The sequence below is a fragment of the Fukomys damarensis genome, unplaced genomic scaffold (assembly GCF_012274545.1).
Source record: "Fukomys damarensis isolate Sample0158 unplaced genomic scaffold, DMR_v1.0_HiC HiC_scaffold_23, whole genome shotgun sequence".
In the NCBI taxonomy this organism is placed as follows: domain Eukaryota; kingdom Metazoa; phylum Chordata; class Mammalia; order Rodentia; family Bathyergidae; genus Fukomys; species Fukomys damarensis.
In genome coordinates this window covers 23,556,476-23,563,139 of record NW_022900935.1, presented here as the reverse complement: position 1 = coordinate 23,563,139, position 6,664 = coordinate 23,556,476, and positions in this window count along the sequence as shown.

Sequence of the window (6,664 nt, the reverse complement as noted above, 5' to 3'; positions counted from 1 at the left end):
GGCCCAGGGATCCTTTGCTGGAGTTTTCCTGTGTCCACCACCTGGCACCTGGCAGGCATGGCATACATAATAATAGCAATATTATTGCCCTAAAAGTTACATTGGAGCCAGGCCTGGTGACACATGCCCGTAGCCTAGCACTCAGGAGGCTGAGGCAAGAGGATCCCAAGGTTAAGTACAGTTTGGGCAACTTAGCAAGACACTTTCTCACTGTAGCTCAGTGCAAATAACCTGGATTCAATCCTCAATCACACACACACACACACACACACACACACACACACACACACACAAATTCAGAGCTGGGTGTGGTGGTACAGGCCCATAGTCCCAGTTTGTTGTTCAGGAGTCTGAGGTAAGGAGATTGTTTGAGACAAGTGTGCTGCACCTGTAATCCCAGCCCTTGGGAAACTGAGCAGGAAGATTACTGAGAGTTAAAGGCCAGCCTAGACTACATAGTAAGACCTTGTCTCAAAATTTAAAAAGGGGCTGAGGATTTAGCTCCTGGTTCTGCCACCTGCCTCACAGAGGCAAAGTCCCAAGTTCAATCCCTGGCATCAAAAAAAAAAAAAAAAAGAAAGAAAGAAAAAAAGGCTTGTTTAATCCCATTGATTCCAGATGGAGGCAGTTTGGGCAACCTAGGGTGGAATAGGGGGCATTTTCAAGGAAAAAAGAAGTTACCTTGGGCTGGCTCAGTAGCTCAGTGACACACTTGTTGTTTGTTTGTTTGTTTTTGGTACAGGGGATCAAACTCAGGACCTTGCGCTTGCAAAATAGGCAGCAGAACTACTGAGCTAAATCCGCCCCCCATTTTTTTCTTTTTTTTTTTTTGGTACCAGGGATCAAATTTGGGACTTTGTGCTTGTGAGGCAGATGGCAGAACCATTGAGCTAAATCCCTGGCCCTCAGTGATTCAGTTTGTGTTTACTGTGTCAAGGCCCTGGGCTCAATCCCCAGCACCACAAAATTAAAAAAAAAAATGTTTGTCAGGGTATGGTGGTGCACACCCGTAATCCCAGCACTTGGGAGGCTGAGACAAGAGAATCATTTGAGTTTGAGGCTAGCCTGGGATACACAGTGAGTTCAAGCCCAACCTAAACCACATAGTGAGACCCTGTCTCAACAAACAAAACTGCCGGGCATGGTGGCGCATACCTGTAATCCCAGCACTTGGGAGGCTGAGGCAGGAGGATCACTGTGAGTTCCAGACCAGCCTGGGCTACATAGAGAGTTCAAGGTCAGTCTCAACTACATAGTGAGACCCTGTCTCAAAAAACCAACTAAACAAACAAAAAATCACAGATGTTGTGCTAAGTGCTTAATATACACAAAAATTATTTACAGCTACATTATCTTTTTTGGATTTTGGTTTTTTGATTCTGGGGATTGAACCCAGGGCCTTTGCACTGGGGTACATCCTGGTCCCTTTTTGTTTTTCAGACAGGGTCTCACTAAGTTACCTGGGCTGCATTTGAATTTGTGATACACCTGCCCCAGTTTCCTAGGGTGCTGGGATAACAGGCATACACCACTAAATCTTGCCAACATTTTCCTTTATTTATTTATTTATTTTGAGACAGGGTCTCACTGTGCAGTTGAGACTGACCTGGAACTCACTATGTAGCCCAGGCTGATCTCAAACTCACAGCGATCCTCCTGCCTCAGCTTCCCGAGTGCTGGGATTACAGACTGGTGCCACCATGCCCGGCCTAACATTTTCCTTTTTAAGAATATAATTTAGTAGCTTTTAAATATATTTACTGAGATTTACCCAATCCCATTTTGGAACATTTCTATCACCTCAGTAAAACTCACCACCTCATGCCTAGTTGCAGTTAATCTCTGTTCCCACCCCTAACCCCAGGCAAGCATTAATCTGCTTTGTATAGATTTGCCTTTTCTGAACATTTTATAAAAATAGAGCCATGGACTATGGAGTCTTTTGTGTCTGGCCTCTTTCACTAAGCTTTTTTTTTTTTTGAGATTCACCCATATTGCAGCATAAGTCAGTATTTTCTTCCTTTTTCTTGTTGAACAGTATCCCATGGTAGCATTGACTGACATTTGGATTGTTTCTACTTTTTGTCTGTTTTTGAATAGGGCTGCTAGGAACATTTCCATACAAGTCTTTGTGTGGATGTTCCATTTCTCTTGGGTCGATAACTAGGAGTAGAATAATTGCAAGGTTGTACATGTATAGTAAATTTATGTTTATCTTTTTAAGAAACTGGTAAACTGTTTTGTAAAGTGGCTGTACCATTTTACACTTCCGCCAACAGTACAGGAGGATTCGCATTTCTCCATGCCCTTGCCAGATTCTCCCCGATTATATCCATTTTGTGGGCGTGAAGTAGCAGCTCCGTGGAGCCTTAATTCGAATTTCCCTAATGACTAATGGTGTTGAGCATCTTTTCATGTCCTTATTAGCCGTTCATATATCCAGTTTGGGAAATGTCTATTCAAATCTTTTGTCCATTTTTTAATTGGGTGGTTTGAATGATTATTATTGGGTTGCAAGAGTTCTTTCTATATTCTGGATACAAGCCTTTATCAGATACAGGCTTTATAAATATTTTCCCTTATCCTGTGGCTTGTCTTTTCATTTTCTTTACAATGTCTTTTGAAGCACAAGAGTTTTAAAATTTGATACAATTTGTCGATTTGTGTTTTGTCCATTTTTTAATTGGGTGGTTTGAATGATTATTATTGGGTTGCAAGAGTTCTTTCTATATTCTGGATACAAGCCTTTATCAGATACAGGCTTTATAAATATTTCCCCTTATCCTGTGGCTTGTCTTTTCATTTTCTTTACAATGTCTTTTGAAGCACAAGAGTTTTAAAATTTGATACAATTTGTCGATTTGTGAATTGTGTTTTTTGGTGTTTTGACACTAGCATGAACAAGGTTTTTTTTTTTTTTTTTTTGAAACAGGGTCTCACGATGCAGCTCCAGCTGGCCTCAAACTCACAGCAATCCTCCTGCTTCAGCCTCCCGAGTGCTGACATTACAGGTGTGCACCCCCACACCCGGCTAACATGAACATAGTTCTGATCTGCCTCCAAAATATACTTAGAACCTGGGATTTCCCTGCACTTCCTCTGTCTCCACCCTGGGCCCACACCTGCAGCCTGAGTAGAATAAACAACCTAACTTCTGGCCCCTGCCCTAGCCCTCTGCAGTCTGCATGAAGCAGCATCTTTCGAATCAGGAGCCAGATCCTGTTATTCCTTGTCTTCAAACCACCAAAAGACTGCCCCAGCTCACTGTGGAGAGAAGCCAAGCCCTCCCCACAGCCCACAGACAACCCACCAGCTGCACCCTGGAGTATCTCACCCGAACCTCTCCAGCCACGTGTCTGACTGTCCTCCTTCAGGGCCTCGCTGACATGCGTCTCCCACCACGCAGCCCTTCCTGAGGACCACCGTGTGCTTCCTTTATGGTTGTTTTCTTCTCTCCATTAGCATGTCTGCTCGAGGGTGTACTCCAAGGGGGATCTCTGTGATCACCACTGTACTTAGCCCTTCGACTGCCCTAACTCTTTCTACATGCCCACTCCCTGTTGAGTGAATGAATGATATTCCTTCATTTTATCCACATAATGAATTTCGGAAGTTGGTATTATTTCCCCATTTAGAGCTGAGGAAATTAAGGTACAGAGAAGTGAAATCACTTGAAATGAGAATATATGTTGAATAAAAGCATGAAGAATGAACTGGATGAGCTGGGCGTGGTGGTGCACGCCTGTAAACCCAGCCACTAGGGAGGCTGAGGCAGGAGGATCGCTGTGAGTTTGAGACCAGCCTGGGCTATATAGTGAGTTCCAGGTCAGTCTCAACTACATAGTGAGACCCTGTCTCAAAACAAACAAAAAAACAAACGGAAGAATGAACCAGACGAATAAACAATTATAGCCAATACCTGCCTGTGACCCAAGCTGCTGGAAATAAATACTCTTCCCAGGTACTGTGAAAGGCTCTAGGCAAAGGGCCTGCCATGAGCATCAGGAAAGAAGCCATGACTGTAAACCAGGCACTCACTGCTAGGCCCTGTCCTGGAAGGTTTCTCAGCCAGTACGGTCCTTATAAGGAGAACCTGGGCTTGAACTTTGCCTTGTGGGCAATGTCAATTGGGAAGATCAGACCTTGTACCCCATGACAGAGAAATACAAATATAAAAATGCAGGCCGGGTGTGATGGCACACACCTATAATCCCAGCCCTCGGTAGGCTGAGGCAGGAGGATCACTGTGAGTTCGAGACCAGCCTTGGCTACATAGTGAGCTCCAGGTCAGTCTCGGCTACATAGTGAGATCCTGTTTCAATCCCCCCCCCCAAAAAAAACCTCAAATATAAAAATGATTAAGAGTCAGACACACACACCCACAAAAACAGAGTTCCAATGTTTAACAAAAACATCATTTTACTTCCTAGCTTTGATTTATTCTCTCTGCTCCATAGAGGATGGCCCAGTATCATGGGTAGAGGTACAAGAAGCCTTGCCAAGAAATTCTGAACATTTAAATACGGGGCTGGGAGAGTGGCTCCACAGTGGAACACTTGCCTAGCATGTGTAAGGCCCTGCGTTCAGTCCCTGTCCCCAGAAGAGGGGTGGAGGGATCAGAAGTGCTTAGTGATGCTAGCAGGTTATTATTTTATAATACACGTGGTGATGCTACAGATGTTACAGCACAGACGAGGTATAGACCACGTAAATGGGGGTAACTGCAGAGCCCTGAAAGCATGCGAGAGAGGGGGTAAAAAAGGGCTGGCTGTGTTAAAAGATCTGGGACACAAGGTCTTTAGGGAAGACTGAAGAGCCCTCCCACTAAAAGTTTACTTCAGCCCCGATGTGGTGGTGCACACCTGTAATTCCTGCACTTGGAAGGCTGAGGCAGGAGGATCATGAAGAGTTCAAGACCAGTGTGGACTATACAGTGAATGAGTTCAAAGCCAGCATGAACTACATAGCAAGACCCTGTCTCAAAACAAACAAAAAACCCATAACAAAGTTTATTTCGAGTCCTGGGTAATTTTTCTGTATTTAAAAGATGTCCACGCTTGGTAAATCTCCACCTGAGTCATTCCTGTTGGTGTGGGGCTGGGAGGGAAGAGCAGCTCAGGAGAAGTGGAACTGCGGGGGTGGGGCAGGTCCTTTTTTAACTGAGGCACTGGGGGCTGGGGACTCCCTGCTGCCGCTGCCTAGGATGCGAGTTCACTGTGGGCTTAAAGACGAGGACCTCTGAGGGGCTGGGAGTGGATCGGAAAAGAAGCCACAGCCCTAATTCCTTCTGCCGTCAGATTTACTTTTTGCGTGGGGGCCAGATCAAGCATCTCCTCTTTCATCCGCCCAGGAAACTCGAGCTGAGTCCTTCCCAAAGGTCAGCTCTCAGCTAGGAGGCAAGTAAGACGTGGTCCTGGCCCTCAACATCACAGTCCAACAGAGGCGACAGACGCGCTAAACCATATACTCCTATTTGCATCGCATTTCTGCACTGAGACCTGAGTATTTTGCTTGGTGTTTTTCCTATGTTATTATTTGAAAAGCAGCACAGATGCTGGACCAACACAGGCTACACAGGTTGAGGGTGGGGAAGGTAGGGGCCAAGGAGGGACCCCTAGAGGACTTGAATTTGTGGGGAGATGTGCCAGGAAGGGCATCAAGGCAGAGGAAATCAAATACACACCCGTGGTATGGTCTGTTTTTCTCTCGCTGAGACAGCAGAGAAAAAAAGTAAATGTCAGGAACAGAAAAGCTAGAAAATTTGTTTAAAATAGGGAATTCATGCCTGGAAAGTCACTGCTAAAATTCTGCTGTGCTTCTCTTTGCAGTGTTTCTCTATTTCTAATGCTCATACAAATGTGGGCGCGGTGGTGCACGCTATAATCCCAGCACTCAGGAGGCTGAGGCAGGACGACTGTTGCGAGGTCAGCCTGCACTACAGAACAAGATCCGGTCTCAATAAACTAAAACACTTTTTAAAAAGGTGACAATCTAATGCTTGTACAAATCTGAATTCTGATTCAGCCATCTGACGTGGGGCCTGAGATTCTGCTCTTAGGAGCTCCAGGCGAAACATACCTATGTTGTCTGTGTCTAACTTGGGCTGCTGAGAGCTTCTCATTACCATGAATGATGCTACAGTAAATCCTTACTAATACATTTTTAAACTGCTTGTCCAGCTGTTTTCTTTATGTAAATTCCTAAATGTGTATTGCAGAGTCAACAATAAGGCTGTTGAAAGACGCTGCAAACTTTCTTCCAAAAAGGTAGCAGTTTACACTCCCACTACAAATACAGGCGCCCAATTCCCTACATCAATATTGATACATAATTTTTGTCAGATAGTCAAACAATAGTACCTCATCCTTGATTCAATTTCCATTTCTTTGATTACTAGTACAAAACAAACCAAAACAAAAAAACTTATGGTAAAAGACACATTGCCATGAACAACAGGATAGGTATTTAAAGGAAGAGGGATTACTGGCAATGTGTCTTTTACTATTCACTGAATTTTGTTTTTTTTGTACCAGGGATGGAATTTGAGCCCTTGCACTTGCCAAGCAGGGGGCGGAACCACTGAGCTAAATCTCTGGCCCTTCACTGAATTTTATGACCACTCCTCATTGATCAACTATGAATTATGTATGGCAATCTTTCTTTT